This window comes from Schistosoma mansoni (assembly GCF_000237925.1).
Source record: "Schistosoma mansoni, WGS project CABG00000000 data, supercontig 0049, strain Puerto Rico, whole genome shotgun sequence".
Lineage (NCBI taxonomy): Eukaryota > Metazoa > Platyhelminthes > Trematoda > Strigeidida > Schistosomatidae > Schistosoma > Schistosoma mansoni.
The window spans coordinates 623,784-642,155 of record NW_017386028.1 but is presented as its reverse complement, the minus strand read 5'-3'; the positions used below and the strand labels follow the sequence as shown (position 1 = coordinate 642,155).

The 18,372-nt window shown below is 35.0% G+C and overlaps 1 non-coding gene across 1 annotated transcript; it reads right to left on the bottom strand.

Annotated features, from left to right (window-relative positions):
• Positions 1–1,581: 1,581 nt before the first annotated feature.
• Smp_tRNA_01688_Asp_GTC.1.1 lies at positions 1,582–1,652 on the bottom strand. The gene has a single exon. It is a non-coding gene (tRNA).
• Positions 1,653–18,372: the final 16,720 nt, after the last annotated feature.

Genomic DNA, 18,372 nt, shown 5'->3' with positions numbered 1-18,372 from the left:
TTTAAGTTGGTGAGTTTATCAGAATTAGAGATAAATTCTAGTCTCCTTAAATAGTGTTAGTAAATATTGTAAGTAATGTGAAATATTCACAAGAATATGAATTGGAAATTCTGGATGGTGGATGTTGTTTTTTGAAAATAGTTCGATATGGAAAATCATCTCCAAATGAATAGTATCTTCAAAATCTTATAATAATAATAGTACTTATGGGTAGCTCTGAGATTGAATCTTTGGAAGCTTAAGTAGAAAAAGAATAAGTGGTTGTATATAGTCATGTAAGTGCTGTGAAGGAATGAAAAGGTAAACGTACATTTTTAACTCATTTTTAACTATGATTAGCATGATATGCAGTATGTGATTTGTTATAGTTCTAAGCATGTTATTTGACCTTTTCCTAATAAATAATCAGATATGTGTACAAACCAATGTATAACGTAGTGTATTTTCAAATAGAGTTTCTACTTGTACCAGTATTCCGTTTTCTTACTATGAGTTGTGGGAATTGCAATGGTTCCTTGTTTCAAGAAAAAGTAATAACCAACGTGGATATAACAGTAAGAAATATAATACTTATCATCAATGACACCGAGTGACCATTTTACAGAGTAGGAAATTCACTAAGTGTGCAAATATAAATCAAAAGATACTGACTGTGATGTATCAGATTGTTGTGTTCACTGTGAGATATGAAGGTCATAATTTGATTCATTGTGATTTAGTGGAACTACAATGCTACGTCGTGAGCTATTCCAAAACAGTTGTATAGTGAGCTTGGTTTTCAACAGTTCTCCAGCTGTTATGGAAAATGACTTTAAATTAGACAGTTTTCATATGTTCCATGTTATAATAGTCTTAAATACCTTTCAACCTCTATCATATATTCACAACAAAATATAACAATTTCAGTAAATCTACGGCATTGGGGCAAAAATGTATTCAGTAATATAACTCCCAAATATTAGTTTGAAATCGACCAACAAGTTTATGCATTGTGATCTTTCAAGGTTAATAAAAAACAATTCAGCTTAGGGTCTGTTGAAGTTTATTTATTTATTTATTTATTTAAACACATAAATATTGGTACAAGGAAGCATCAGATAAATATGCGCCTCACAAATCTCATTTCATTTGTGTGAGGGCTGTGATACTGCCCAGGTGTCCAGACTGAAGCAGGTGGTTTTCTTAGGGGGCCACACCCCGAGCCTTTGACCTAAAGGTCTAGTCCACAAGGCAGTGGAGCATCGTAAGGAGATGCAGTCCCATGGTAGCCGGTGACCAACAGTTGGTTCATATGCCATTTGTTCCTCCAGGATACTGGAGCCCATGTGCACCATTGGTTTGAAATCAGGGTTTTCCAACTCCCCTAGGTGGATCCTCCACATCCACCAACCCTTTTTAAAGCACCGGACATTCGCTTTTCGTCCTCTGAACTTCGTAAACAAACCCCCGCCACGAGAAGGCAGTGAGTAGGACTTCCCTGTCAGAGGCTATATATTCGCGTGGCCATATGAGAGCATTTCGATTGGAGAGCGGACTCTCCCCACTCTTGGCCGTACCAGGGCATTTGGGGGCAAAAGCCGACTCCTCGACCGGGAATCGAACCCGGGCCTTCCACGTGACAGGCGGAGATACTCACCACTATACAATCGAGGAAGTTACAATCAATGACTACTTAATATATGATTTGTATAAAGTTATTCTATTTTTTATTACTTTAATTGTTCTTCTCGCCATTTTCATACTAATACAACGGTGGAACACTGTATACGAGTTATTTTACACTTCCTTTCTGAGTATATTTGTTTTATCAGAAGTTCATAGGAGATTTTCTTATTGATTTGAGAATAAAATCTTTTATACCGTAGCCTTGACTTCAATGTTAACAGAATTCTGTGTATAGTAGTTTGACTAATTATCAACTTTTAATTTGTTACCTTTAATTCTCAAGTTTTGTTAAATGAGTACAAAAATAAGCGAATTTTCTGGCTTTTGTTTCTCCAATATGCATCGTTTAGGTGTGTATGTGTAGTTTTTTATATGCAGTCGGCGTTAACATGAAAGGTGAACATTTATATTTCGGAATGATTTAACAAGCGGCTTCTTTAATACAGTCAAGGACCTGTCAGCTGGATATCTTGTGTAACATTTTTTTCAGTGATAGTTCTTTTAAGTCTATCACTTCTTATCTCGTAATGTTTGAGAGTCAAGTTTCTAAATATATGAGAATTAAATTAGATTTTTCCGACTGATTACTAATGACTTGTTGACCTTTTATTTAACGTCACAACATTGGTAAGTATTTTTGAAGGGCTCACTTTGAACACATTTATTTTTGAGTATACTATAATAAATTCCATTCACCCGCTAACCGGACAGAAACTGGTGGAAATGAGCTAAAATATAGGACCTTAACGATATATATATCTTACTACCTTTTATCAAAACTTTATCTAATCCTTCCGCTTAGAAAGCGCAACATTTTACCTTACTCATATTGCATTGTGAATTCTGTGACTTGGTTCAGTTCGTTCAGTTGATGAAGTAAACATTTGATATGGTAATGGATATGTTCATATCCAGTTTATCTTTCATCTAGCTAATATAAAACAATATGTTATTGACTGTAAGCTACACGTTTGTTCGTTCATTAATTCCTACAAAATTTACTAATCTAAACAATCACTGAATATACGAACAAAATATGTTACAACAAAAGACACTATCTCAATAAATAATTATTATTATTTTAATAGTTGGATTCATGAGTTGGTTTAAGCTAGACCACCATTGAAAGCCTAAAAGCACCAGACGGCTGTTTTGTCCTAGTAAAGGACTCCTCAATAGTGCGCATCCACAAATCTGCACACGGGACTGGAACCCAGGATTCGCGAGCGAACGCTTAACCTATTGTTCAATTCATGTGAAAATTTGTCATTTGTCTATTTTCTACAATAGTCCCATAAATAAGTATCCAGAACTAATTATATTGGCTTCTCTTTGAGCAGATTCAAATTTTTCACCTTATTAAAAATAAACAACATTATTTGGTGACTTTTTCCTTTTTTTATATATAAAGTCAATCACGTACTAGTTCATTTGTAATCAAAATACGTGTAATTTATCCCTTGGCTCCATGAGCAAGTTATCATTCATAAATTTACATGGATATTTGTAATAGTTATTAAAAGGATTTAGTTTAATATACATGATTTGTTAACACAAAAGTTATTAAACTAAATAAAATCCATTTATTATTTAATATTTGGTCTATGTGACTATGGTGGAGAATATTTGTAGCTCAGGTGAGTGATTTCGATGGAGTTTTGTTCTCTGAACTAGATGTTTTGGTCGCTGACCTTTCATCGTTCTTCTGGAAAACATCAGAAGAAGAACGATGAAAGCTCAACGACCAAAACATCCAGCTGAGATAACAAAAATCTATATGAATAGTCCACATTTTTAACCAAAGTATTATCAACACAATCGGTCAATACAAATTTATTAGTTGAATTGATGAGTCGATTAAAGCTAGACCACCATGGGAAACCTGGAAACAATGGACAGCCAATACTAGAACGAAACGGCCATCTAGTGCTTCCAGGTTTTCCATAGTGGTCTGGCTTTAATAGACCCATCAATTCAACTATATAATTACTACAATCTCCACAAAACCTCCTTTCCGATAACGAAAATTTGTCATTTTAATTAAAATACTAGGCTAAAAATGAATAGATATCATTATTATGAAAGCAGTTTTCATTTAACTGTATAATAACTTTTAAATGATGAAAAATTTACATGTACAAAACACAAATTGAAAACTTTATACAAACTGGTATTAACTAGTCATGTTCTAGTGAACAAAACACGGGTGGGGACAATTGATTGTAATTCAGCAAAAATTACAGACTATCTCAGTAAAATCTGATAACCATACAGCAAACAGTTAATTTATAAAATAACAATCAATTGTCTTAATCTTGACTGTTCTTTCTGCAAATATCAGTTCATGTTCTCTGATTTCATTGTTTTTACATTTTCATACCGATTGCGCTTCGTTCCTGTAATTTCCTCATCGATATTCTGCCAAAACACATTCTATGCCTGACAAACACTATATACTACTTATGTGGATATAAGTAGACCACATCACAATATGAGTACTAGTGTACGAATGACAACTGTCTCATATTATGAGATATCTTAGCAGAAGAGTATTCATAACCTTACCAAAGATTGAATCAAGGAATTTTGAGTCTCATAAACGATATACCCTTAGATCATGAATCAGACATCAGTTTCACCATACAAGGCCAGAAAAACTGTTCCGTATTGTACCATATTTAATGAATATCTAACCATAACCAATTCGTAACGTATAACATTTTCCAATCAGACAACCTTCAAAAACCTTTGTTGTTATAATTGTATAAATTCATGTTGATCACTTAGTAACCGGTAAAATAAATAAACAAAATACCTTTTACTAGTTATCTTAGTACTCATTATAATAATTATGTTTTAAAAGTTACTACTTCCCTTAAATTGATTTCCTGTTTTTATTCAGCTTAACATGAAGTTATATTCTAAGTAGAATAATACATTTCATCACTACAATAATCACTTTATCAATATGTCTACATTTTGTATAAGTACAAATTAATAAACTAAGAAGTTTAAATTCACTTGGTATTATTTGGTTGAATCTTCACATTATTATTTAGGACTGCAATTGATCAGTCTCTTGTTGGCATATATGCATACTATGAGTATTGCTTCAATATAGCCTTAATTCACAAGCGTTACAAGCAAAGATGGATAGTGGCTAGCAGTGGAATCCAAGACGTGCATTTCGTTCTATTTGGGACTCGTCAGCTGGATTTGTCTGCATCTCAAAGTTAGGGTTGACTCTAGGACTCAAACCCAATACTGTTAGCCACTATTCATCTTTGTTTAATATGGAAAGTTGTCCATTTAATATTTAAAAATATTTCCCTTTAATATGAATGTATGAAATGTTCTTATTAAAAGTTTTGTTTTAAACATTAAACAGAAATGTAGCCACCTTTTTGAAAACAAATGTTTTGTTAAGAGGTAGTTTTAATCTTTACTCCAATAAATGTAAACCATTTGGTTCAATGATTTGTAGAAATTAGTTTACATTGAAAAACAAAACAAGAACTTACACTTCATCATTAATGAATCACTGAATATATCAGTTTTCTTTTTATACATGAGAATAGAATTATTAGAATAATTTTCAGTTATCACTATAGTGAGTTAGACTACTTTAGTGACAAATCAATGATCACTATTTAAGACTTTAATTAATTTGTAAGATTCAAACCCCCTTTGTGTATTCAGAAACAGTTTAATCTCACCTTAAAAACCTACCCTGGTAATATCAGTTTATTATCCAGAGTGATCAAGTTTAAAATTGTTTTCACATTATTACTATTATTATTATTATCGTTTAAAGATCCCATTCATAATAAAAGACTAATATTTGAACGGAGAATATTCTTTTCGATAAATTCTCTTCAGGTTCTACAATTATATATCCATATTAATAATCCGAGAAAATGGCCAAGTTAAAGGCAAAGTACATCGTTTAAAGAGTGTAAATTTAGGATTGTCAAACTAAATAGAATGAAATTGTTAATGTTGATATGACTCATATAGAATGTTAATTTGAATTAGCTTATATGATAAGCGAAAATTTAAGATCCGTGATCAGTATGAATATGGGTCAGATAGGGTGAGAGAAATAATAATTCGATCAAATGTTTAGTGGGGATGGATGATGAATAGCAGTGGGATCCATGATGTACGATTCGTCTTAATTAGGAATTGTCAGATAGATGTATCTGCATCTGAGTTGATCACTGCTCCAGGACTGGAGGCATGTTCCTTTCGTTTCACGCGCTATTGAGTTGCCCACCCACCTAGTGAGTTGTGATAGCTACTGATTTGTGCAACGGAGAAAAGTTTAACACACGTACATTGATTGTTTGAATATTTTCACCAATGTTTAGGGATAGAATCTATCAGTTTTTGGCATATCCTGTGCTAAGTAGCTAAAAGGATAACTCAATGTAGTTTGAAGTGAATAGTATTGGGTTTAAGCCTGGGAATGAACGTCAATACTGGAATGCACGTACATCCATCTAAAAAGTACCAAACAGGACAAAACGTCCATCCTAGATTCCACTGCTAGCTACAATCCACCTTTGTTCATAATGCTTGTGACTTAATGAGAGTACAGAGCCATTTCACATAAAGATCACATACGACAATAAGACACTGGTCAGCTATCACCCTAAACATCAATGCAAATATTCAAAGAACAATGAAAATGGACATATTCATTCACTAGACCAGCACTAGAAGGACTTGTGAATTATTAACTTACTTTGAGGATGTTGATAGTGCAAAGTCGCAACCGAATGGGTGTAATTATAAGAATGTAACTGTAAATTTCTCACTGCACTGGTAACTTCTAATTTTCATTATTTCGTCAATTAATACTTTATTATACGTCCACAATTTTTGGTGCATTTGAGGTTTACTCAGTTTACTCTATGAATCTACTCATTTTCACAACTGTTTTTAAGTACATTTCTACATTAATTCATTTTTTTCGAAAATTGTCTTTATATTAACATGATTTTTCGTTTAGAACTTTCACAATATTTAACGTATAGACATTATTGCACCATAAAATCTCAAAATCCCTGTTTGTTCACTGTTAGTGACCTCTACATTGCACGAGGAGGCACGGAATACAATGGACAACATGGATGCAACTGGATGATTTGAACTTCAAAGATAACCTGGCAGTTCTATCTCATACACATCAATAAATGCAGGTGAAAACAGCTACTGTAGCATCAGCCAATCCATCAGTATACCTCAACATACACTAGGGAAAAGCAACATCCTATAATACATCATGAAGAACATCAAAACAATCACACTTGATGGGGAAGAGGTGGAAACATTCACGTACCTAGTCAGCATCATTGATGAACAAGGAGTATCTAATTCAGACGTATTGGTGAGCATTAGCAAAGCAGACATAGCATACCCACAGTTGAAGAAAAAATGGAAATGAAAACAACTTTCAACCACTATCAAATTCAGAATCGTCAATACGAACGTCAAGACAGCCAGTTCTTCTGTACGGAACTGAAATTTGGCAAACTACCTCGACCGACATCAAAAATGTACAAGGATTTATAAATAATTGTCTACATAAGATACTAAATATGAATTGACCAGATACCATGATCATTGTCCTACTGTGGAAGAGGACAACGCAGCTTCCATCGGAGGAGGGAATTATGAAAAGATGTTGGAAGTGGTTAGGATACACACTGAGAAAATCATCAAGCTGCATCGCGAAGCAAGCGCTACATTGGAATGTTAAAAGGAAACGAAAAAGTGAAAGCCTGAAGAACACACAATGTCTGGAGTTGGAAACAGGCATGAAAAGAATGAATAACAACTGTACGCAACTGTAAAGAAGAGCGGTGGACAGAGATGGATGCAGAGTGCTGATGGATGGTCTATTCTCCTCGACGAGTGGTGATAGGAGTAAGTGAGCAAGTGAGCGAGTAAAGAAGCAATTAAGTATTTATTGTGATTATTTTACTAATTTTCATTATAACGATTTCAAGTATGTACTTTTGTTGCAAATAATTACTACTTTTATTTCTTGGTTGCATGTAGCTGAAGAAAAACCATGGAGTTAATGAATTCACTTCATTCTACTACGTTTGTTGTTTTTACTGTAGTCAAAATTATTTGGGGGGAAAAGTTGTATGAAATCATAAAAAAATATTCAAATGTTTGTATATTTCTATACCAACAACTGTGAAAGTAAATACAGAAACAATTTTAAAGCTTAAAGAAACAAGTTTCAGGAAATCAAGAAATGATGTCAAATTTCACTTTTCATCTGTTTCTGTTTGTCTATTGAAATGAATCTATAAATATAAACATCCAAAACATTTTTTTTAATTATCAGATCTGCGATGTAAGTAGGATCCCTATTTTGTCTACGTTACTAACGGTTGTATCAGAGTGACGGTAGACTTCGGGCACTTACTTACTTACTTACGCTAGTTACCCTTCGTGGTGGAGCATAGGCCATCGACCAGCATTCTCCATCCAACCACGTCCTGGACAAACCTTTCCAGTTCCTTCCAGTTGTTATTCATCCTTTTCATATCTGCTTCTATTTCCCTACGTAATGTGTTCTTTGACCTTCCTCTTTTCCGCTTCCCTTCCGGATTCCAAGTTAGGGATTGCTTCATGATTCAGTTTGATGATTTCCTTAATGTATGTCCGATCCACTTCCAATGTCTTTTCCTAATTTCCTCTTCAGATGGAAGTTGGTTTGTGCTCTCCCACAGTAGGTTGTTGCTGATGTTATCCGGCCAGTAAATGTTGAGTATTTTGGGTAGACAACTATTTATAAATACTTGTACCTTCTTGACGATGGATGTAGTAGTTCTTCACATTTCAGCTCCGTACAGTAAGACTGTCTTGATGTTCGTATTGAAGATTCTCACTTTGAATTTAGTTGAGAGTTGTTTTGAGTTCCATATGTTCTTCAATTGTAGAAATGCTGCCCTTGCTTTGCCATATCTCCACCTGTAGCTCTTCTAAAGTTACTACCGGTCCCAAATCCGGGTACAGGAGGAAGGTTGGGCATGAGGTTAGCGACCCCATTCCGTAGAAAAACTAACTCGCTAAAAAAACACTAACGAACACTATAAATAGATTATTATGAAGATTAGATTTCAAAGCAAAACTTAAATTCAATGACAAAATCTATAGATATTATGATGAAATAATTATGTGATACTCTGTTTATCTAGTACTAGCAAACTGTTTCTTAGTTAGTAACGATCAAATGAAGGTGACTGCTGACGACTTCCACATCGCAACTTGATCGATAGCATTCGATCAGCACTAACAAGGACTTGACACGCATGACATTGATCATCCAGTGATCAATCAATTGTGATTACATCTCAGTCCTATAAGAGATCGATGGCGGCCCGAATAGCTCAGTGGTAATGTCTCTGACTGCGAAGCTGGGTGACAAGGGATCGAATCCGTCAGGGAGCACCAGTTCCCTTAAGATTACAGTTACACCTTGCTCACAAGTGCCAAGTAGCACGTAACCCGGTTCCAGGGTTTCTTGTTGACTTCCTACTGCACAAAATGTAGACAAATCATATTTTTATCATTTACAATAATAACAGTAATTTAAAAAACTTGACTTTGTTAAAAATAAACTCATAAAAGTGGAAATGAGTTGTGACAGTTTTCATTACTATAGATATAAAATACAAAGTTTGTTACGAGTAAAGATAGAAAGTAACTCCGCTTGTAGACCTTCTAGAGTTACTGCCGGTCCTAAGCCTGGGTAAATGTGGAGGGTTGAGTATGGAATTAGGGACATTATCCCGTAGAAAACTAACTCGCTAAAAAAACGCGTAAGTAAAGATAGATAGTAGCTATCAATGGAATCTAGGATGCGATTTTCGTCCTATTCGAGACTTGTTAGCTGGATATGACTGCATCTTAGAGTTGATATTCATTCTGGGATTTGAACTCAGTACCGTTCGTGCCACCTTTTTGTTAAAAATAAATTTGAAATGGAAAAAATACAATATTTGCAATGTTCAACTTATGTGGCCTGTAGAATGAATAACCAGTTTTATCGAAGCCCTAGTTGTATGAATATTCAATATCCTTTTTGTGATGAAAGGCTGTCAGGACTTATGTTAAACTTACTATGGTAATAACAGCTTGAATTTTATGAAGAATAAATTCATACCTTTTTGACTCGTATCTACTCGTACTGAACCGAATTCTACGGCTTTCTCTCAATAATATCTAACCATCTGATATCAGAACGTTCATAATATTTATAGTTCAGTCTGCTTCCGCCATGCCAATTGATAAATGGAATTCAATTAGCACAAAGGATTATGGAAACACTAAATTGTTTACTACTCAGAGACCAGCAGCTGTATACATTAGTGAGATCTGGCAAACTTTGTTCTCAATTACACTTACGCCGGTCACTGGATCGGTTAAGTGCTCTAGTGCGAGACTGGTAGGTTATGGGTTCGAATCTTGCGACTCATGATCTCAACTCTATAAAATTACTAAAATCTCCACCAAACCCCTTCTAATACTTAATAGAGATGTTTTCTTTTGTAAGGTGGAGAAATAGAAGTAGATGAAACAATATGTATACTGAAAATTCAATATTGTACTGAATGTATAGCCAGTATAATTGTTTTTATGCAAACTGGTATACTAAGACATTTATAACTATTTTTGTTGATTTTCCACGAAGAAAATTGTATGGCGACACAAAGTAGGTAGTATTTTCAAGTGCAAACATAACTGGATGTTAAGAAACTTAATTGTTCACTAAGACTATTAAAGTTTTGGTCGCATATATAATTTTCACAGTTGAACTCCACTGGAGTTCTACCAAGTCTGTTGTGGAGATATCAGCTCACTGAAGACAATTGGTGAACGGTCGCTCAAAATCGTGGATTGGTTGAAGTTAGACATTAACACTGTTGGAAGCCGGCTCAGTGGTCTACCGGTTAAGGGCTTCGGCTCGAGACTGGTAGGTCCTGGGTTCGAGTCTCGCGAGTGCGGGATCGTGGATGCGCACTGCTGAGGAGTCCCATAATAGGACGAAACGGCCGTCCAGTGCTTCCAGGTTTTTGATGGTTGTCTAGCTTCAATTGACTCATGATTTCAACTATGAAAATACTAAATTCTCCACAAAACCCCCTCTGGCATATATAATTGACATTTATCCAGTGTAGATATGCAACTACTACACTCCAGTTGTTATCAACTTTCGTTTTCTCAATAGTTATGTCAATGGGATTATGATATAAAACACTTGACAGTAGACTTATATATAGTTGAAATAATGAGTCAATTGAAGCTAGATCACCATGGAAAACCTGAAAACACTGGCCAGCCATTTCATTCTATTGTGGGAATCTTCAGCAGTGAGCATTCACGATCCCGCCTCGCGAGATTCGAACCCAGGACCTATGATTTCAACTATATAAAATTACTAAAAATCTCCACAAAACCCCCTTCTGATATATAAATATGCTCAGTAAAATGTATTTTGTACCGGGTTTAACATTTGTTTGTTTATTAATTACATTTCATTATACAATTTGATGGTATTTTTTCAATTAAAAAGTGATATATACTATAACGCTATTGAATGTACTGGACAGATTTTTCGTTGTGAACGAGGTGTTGTTTGTTTGTTTAACCATTATTTTCTATTATATACAATATAATCCATTCCTAGTATATATAAACGTGGATCCGATGCAGATGTGAGGGCGAGGATCGGCAAAGCAAGAGCAGAATATTTACAACTGAAGAACATCTAGAACTCAAAACAACTGTCTGTCAACCAACACCAAGATCAGAATTTTCAATACAAATGTCAAAACAGTTCTACTGTATGGGGCGGAGACGTGGAGAACTACGAAAGCCATCATCCAGAAGATACAAGTGTTTATTAACAGTTGTCTACGTAAGATACTTCGGATCCGTTGGCCAGACACTATCAGCAACAATCTACTGTGGGAGACAACAAACCAGATTCCATCCAGTGGAGGAAGAAATCAGAAAGAAGCGCTGCAAGTGAATAGGGCACACATTGAGGAAATCACCTAATTGCGTCACAAGACAAGCCCTCACATGGAATCCAGAAGGTCAAAGGAGAAGAGAAAGACCAAAGAACACATTAGGCCGAGAAATGGAGATAGACATGAGAAGAATGAATAAGAACTGGATAGAACTAGAAAGGAAGGCCCATCACAGAGTGAGTGTGTTGGAGAATGCTGGTCGGCAGCCTATGCTCCATTGGGAGTAACAGGCGTAAGTAAGTAGTATATGTAAAGTCTTTAAGCGCAAACCTCTTCCTATGTTCACCTTACTGACAAAATGTTTTTCCCTTGTTAAGATGCAGTCAATTTAGCCAAGTGGTGACTTAGTCATTACATATTACATTTATTATTCAATATGAATAAAAAAAAGCAATAGACTACAATTGACTGTCTCAAAATGTCTAGTGAATTATGCATTGCAGGATACATGGTCAGTGTCTTGGGTGCCTTGTGTAATTATTAGCTAATTAATTGTATTCTATTAGAGATTTACGATGAATAATTCATTCCAATTGAAGTTGAGACTATAAACATCCAATAGCATTGGGTTAGGAGAACTGCTACACTAAATTCAAACTCATCAACTCAAAATAACTTATTTTGGGCAAATTATTTTCAATATGAATCCTATAAATATCAAGATGATAGGTAAGCTTTGTTTTCTCAGTGGTATTCAAATATAACTATGCTTATCAACTTTCAGTGCTGTTGATAAAATTAGACAAGAAAAAAACGTCATTTTCTCTATTATTTTAGTCTGATCTCTCTAAAAACCATGTTTTCTGTTAGACATCAATATAAAATGTACTCCAATCATATCATGGTTGATGAAATTGTTTGTCAGCCTTCCCAGAATGTCAGAAACCTTTAAGCGTCATAACATTCAAAATATAAAATATACGGTAATCGGAATTATATCGCAATCAACATTCACAATGAACTAATCTTTCCACACTTAAGATTCCTACTTCTATTCCTTCTTTGAGCTGTAGTTTGTTATAAGAGTTTTCCATATTTAGATTACTTGACATGTTTTCGTTAAACTTTAACATTGTGTTTTTTTTATAGTGTTTATTATGACACTAATTTGAAAAAGGGACTGAGTGTTCATTGGTGTAAGTTAGCATTAGTAAGAGATATATAAATGATGTTTTCCAAAAAAATTTCTGAAACATAATTGAACCGTCGAACATTATGGAAACTTCTTCGACAGTATGATGTACCTAAGAAGATCATCATTGTCATCCGGAATTCAAACGATGGATTACAGTGCAAAGTGGTGCATGGAGGACAGCTGACAGACTAATTGGAAATGGGGACAGGAGCCAAACAAGGCTATTTATTCTTCACCTTCCTCTTTTTTTCCTATGATTGATTGGATTATGAAAACCTCGAGATCTGAGGTGGAGGCAAGGAATACAATGAGCAACGTGGATGAAACTAGACAATTTGGACTTCATAGATAACCCAGCACTTCTATCCCATACACATAAAAAAAATTCAGGTCAATACAAACAGTGTGGCAGCAGTCTCTTCATCAGGAGGCTTCAACGTACACTAGGGGAAAGCAATATCTTCAAATACCACATGGAGAACACCGACAGAATCACACTTGATGGAGAAACTCTGGAAGACGTGGAACGCATTATGTACCTGGTCCGCATCATCGATAAACATGGAGAATCTAACGCAAACGAAAAGGCATAGATCAGAAGAACAAAGACAACATTCCTCCCACTGAGGCACATATGGAACTCAGAATAACTGTCTGCAATCCAACATCAAATTCAGAATCGCCAATACGAACGTCAAGACAGTTCTACTGTACGGAGCTGAAACTTAGAGAACTACCGCAATCATCATCGAAAATGAAGACGTATTTATAAACAATTGACCGAATACCATCAGCAACATCCTATTATGGAAGAAAACAAACCAGCTTCCATCTGAGGAGGAAATTAGGAAAATATGTTGGAAGTGGTTAGGATACACACCGAAGAAATTGTCAAACTGCATTATGAAGCAAGCGCTACCTTGGAATGTTAAAAGGAACCGGAAAAGAGGGAGGCCAAAGAACAAACTGCGTCCTTAATTAGAAAGAGACATGAGAAGGATGAATAGCCACTTGAAAGAACTGGAGAGAATTGTCCAGGATAGAGTTGAATAGAGAATGCTGGTGATCGGCAAATGCTTTTTCTTGAGATGTAACAGGCGAAAGTAATAGTTAAGTATCTAATTCAATCATTCAGTTTACATTTGACATTCTTAGTACAAGCTGAAACGTTACTTATAGTTTGACAATTTAAATGTTACTCCAGTCACCGATCGAGTTCATTTACAACTCAATGTAGTGAAGTGAAATCGCATAAAATATGCAGAAATAGATTTAAGTTATCATTTTAGTAGTGAACAAGAACGCTAGTTGGGGACAATCGAATGTATTATAGTACAACATTACAGAATATCTCATTAAAATATGAGAACCATATAGTGAACATCCTAGTGATCGACTGGATCATGAAGACGTCAACATCTGGAAGAATGCACGGGATACAGTGGACAGGCAGGATGCACCTTGACGATTTAGACTTCGCGGATGATCTGGCTCTTCTATCACAAACGCAACAACAAATGCAGGAGAAAACGACCAGTGTAGCAGCAACCTCAGCAGCAGTAGGTCTCAATATAAACAAAGGGAAAAGCAAGACTCTCCGATACAATACAATATGCACCAATCAAATTACACTTGACGGAGAAGCTTTGGAAGATGTGGAAACCTTTACATATCTGGGCAGCATCATTGATGAACACGGTGGATCAGATGCAGATGTGAGGGCGCGGATAGGCAAAGCAAGAGCAGAATATTTACAACTGAAGAACATCTAGAACTCAAAACAACTGACAACCAACACCAAGATCAGAATTTTCAATACAAATGTCAAGACAGTCCCACTGTATGGAACGGAAACTTGGACAACTATGAAAGCCATCATCCAGAAGATACAGGTGTTTATTAACAGTTGTCTACGTAAGATACTTCGGATCCGTTGGCCAGACACTATCAGCAACAATCTACTGTGGGAGACAACAAACCAGATTCCATCCAGTGGAGGAAGAAATCAGAAAGAAGCGCTGCAAGTGAATAGGGCACACATTGAGGAAATCACCTAATTGCGTCACAAGACAAGCCCTCACATGGAATCCAGAAGGTCAAAGGAGAAGAGAAAGACCAAAGAACACATTAGGCCGAGAAATGGAGATAGACATGAGAAGAATGAATAAGAACTGGATAGAACTAGAAAGGAAGGCCCATCACAGAGTGAGTGTGTTGGAGAATACTGGTTGGCGGCCTATGTTCCATTGGGAGTAACAGGCGTAATTAAGTAAGTAATATAGTGAACAATTAATTTGCAGAATAACAATCAATTGTCTCAATTTGACTGTTTCTTCTGCAAATATCCATTCATAGTCTCCGATTATAATTGTTCATGCATTTTCGTACCAATTGCGTGCCGTTCCCGTTCTCTCCTTTTCGATCTCCTACCGAAATACATTCAATACCCGACCATCACCATATACTACTTATGTGGGTATCAGTAACGCACACCACAATATAACTATTATTTTATCTAAATAAAAACAATTTTCTGAATATTTTCACTTTCATTTCTGTTTAGTAGTTCACAATATCATTTGACATTTATATTCAGAAACTAAGTGAATGAAGTCAAATCCTGAATTGTCATTTTTTTAGGTTTAAATGAGAATTTTGCATTGATTCATTTGATCTATAACAAAAGTAAGCTATGGAATAGATGGAAAAAGATTCAATTTACTTTACAGCTATTATTCTGTTGATCATCCTAGACTTACATTGTCTGACACAATGTATGTATAATTAGTGACTGTATTATAGTGAATATGTAGGTATCATTATTATTTATAATGAATATGGCTGTTTTTGTAAACATCGGTTTTGATAGTTGGGATCATGAATTAATTGAAGCTAAACCACTATGGAAAACCCGGAAGCACTGGACAGCCGTTTCGTTCTATTATGGGACTCCACAGCTGTGCGCACCCACGATCCCACCTCTCGAGGTTCGAAACCAGGACCTATCAGTTGCGCGCGCGAGCGCTTAACCACTAGACTACTGAGCCGGGATTCAACGGTGTTAATGTCTAACTTGAACCGATCCACGAAATTGAGCGACACATCCACCAATGTCTTCATTGAGTTACTATCTCACAACAGACCTGGTTGAACTCCACTGATCACTGCTTCTCACTTTAATATCCACAAAACCCCTCCTGATAACATTGGTTTTGTTAAGTAATAAATCATTTTGATATCTTAATTTTAATTACCACTGTGAAGTTAAATCCTACATATAATATGTATATAACATAATGAAGTATTACTTCTGCAGTGAACAAGAACGCAAGTGGGGACAATCGAATGTATTTGAACACAAAATTACGGAACATCTTAGTAGAACTTCCAAAATGTCAATCAGTTGTTTCGAACTCGACTGTTTCTTTTGTAAATATCAGTCAATCGTCTCAGACTTCAATTTTCTAACATTTTCATATCTTCTTGACCTTCTGCTGTCAGACATTCTATTCCTGACGATCGTTATATAGTATTTATGTCTATACAAGTAGCACACACCACATTTCTTCACATTAGAACGATGTTTCGACGTCAACTATTAATGAAAGGCTAGAAAGAGACTAAATAATGTGAGCCATATTACTTCAGAAAGGTTACTTATTCAAGTTATTGTACATTGTTAAAATGAATTATAATTCTCGCATTTTAAAATATCATTTTTAAACACATTGGCAGTCCTCTCTTTCTAAGATTTCTATCAATAGCTTATGGTAAATAATTAACTACATCGATCAAGTAAAGTTTTGGAAATGAAAAAATATAACCAAAGATATTTGCTCATCAAATTCAACTAAAAGGGAAGCATTATCAATTCTATACTTTGAAAATCTGAGAAATAAATTAAAGAAAGGTAGAGAAATGAAAGACACTATGAAGAAATTGTACTAAACTACAAGTTGCTAAGAACAATAAACAAATATGAAGAAGTAAGCAAAGATGGATAGTGGCTAGCAGTGGAGTCCGGGACACGCGTTTCGTCCTATTTGGGACTCGTCAGTTGGATGTATCTACATCTCAGAGTTGATGTTCACTCTGGGATCCGAACACAGTATCGTTCGCTTCAAATGCCATCGAGTTATCCACTCGGCCACTGAGTCCTGATAGCCACTTGCTTGTGCAATGGGGTGAAGTTTAAATTCACATAGTATTGTTTGTCTGAATCTCCCCATTGATGTTTTTAGGACTGCAACTGGTCAGTCTCTAATTGGCATATATGCATACTGTACGTATTGCCTCGATATTGCCTTAATTCACAAGCATTGTAAGCAAAGATGGATTATTAACAAGAAAATAAACATTTATCTGTCAAGTTAGATTTCATGCAGTGGTAAGCATTATTTACTGGAATTTAGGTTCCTCTTAAATAAGAACAGTTCCTTACAAAACAATTCTAAAGCAGATACACAGAGCACAATATGTAACTTAGCGAATCAATGACAGTTGTATTCGTGATTCTTTATGACCATAAAATTGATGTTTAAAAAAGGAATACAAATCTCACGTTAAGGCATTTCTAATTGCAAATATTCATGTTATACAGTTTATCTGAACTTTTATAAATAAGAACGTTCTATAATCCTAGTAAATGAAAACTTACTTATGCCTGTTATTCCCTATGGAGTAGCATGGGACGCCTACTAATATTCTTCAACTAACTCTATACTCCGTTTATATCCGTTACACTAACACTAGCACCAGTGTCTTTGCACCAGTGAAATATATGAGATCCTATTTTGTTGTAAAACTACATCTTAAACGTTATCTGAATAGCAAAACCATTGTAAACTTCTTCTAATCTGGATATTATTGTCAAGAGAATACTGTCAATCGGTTTGTCAATAATAAATTCATATTTTTTTCTTAATAACATTTGAAAGGTACAGAATTTTACTAAGTACTGTATTTACATTAGCTATGTTAGGTACTGACATTCAATTTCCAAAAAACAGGATCATAATAATACTGTTTATATGAGTGTAGAAAAAAAGTAAAGGGGAACAAATAGGAATACCCAATATTGTCATATAATAATACATTATGTAATTAATCATTTGATTAATTTTGTTAATTTTTGGAAACTGTAAAATTTGTAAGTAGTATATATTTCGATTTAGCTAATTAGATACTTTTTTTTTAGATTAGTGAACATCTTTTAGAAATAATTAATGAAATCATATTAGAATCCAATCAACACGATACTGATTTTTGTAGTTCTAAATCTGACTATATCTAGATTGGTATCGAAATAGACATATCGCCAATCGTAGTATATAATTATCGACGTTGGTGAATAACGGAATCAAACAAGTCAAATACGAGGATGTATTTTTGAATACGTATATTTCGTACGATCGTTGATCAAAGCAAACGATAAAACGAAGATAGTGAAGAGGAGTGATGCGCAATGGAGAAGGCGAGTGAGCCAACTCAATTTAATCAAGCTTTAATCGATAT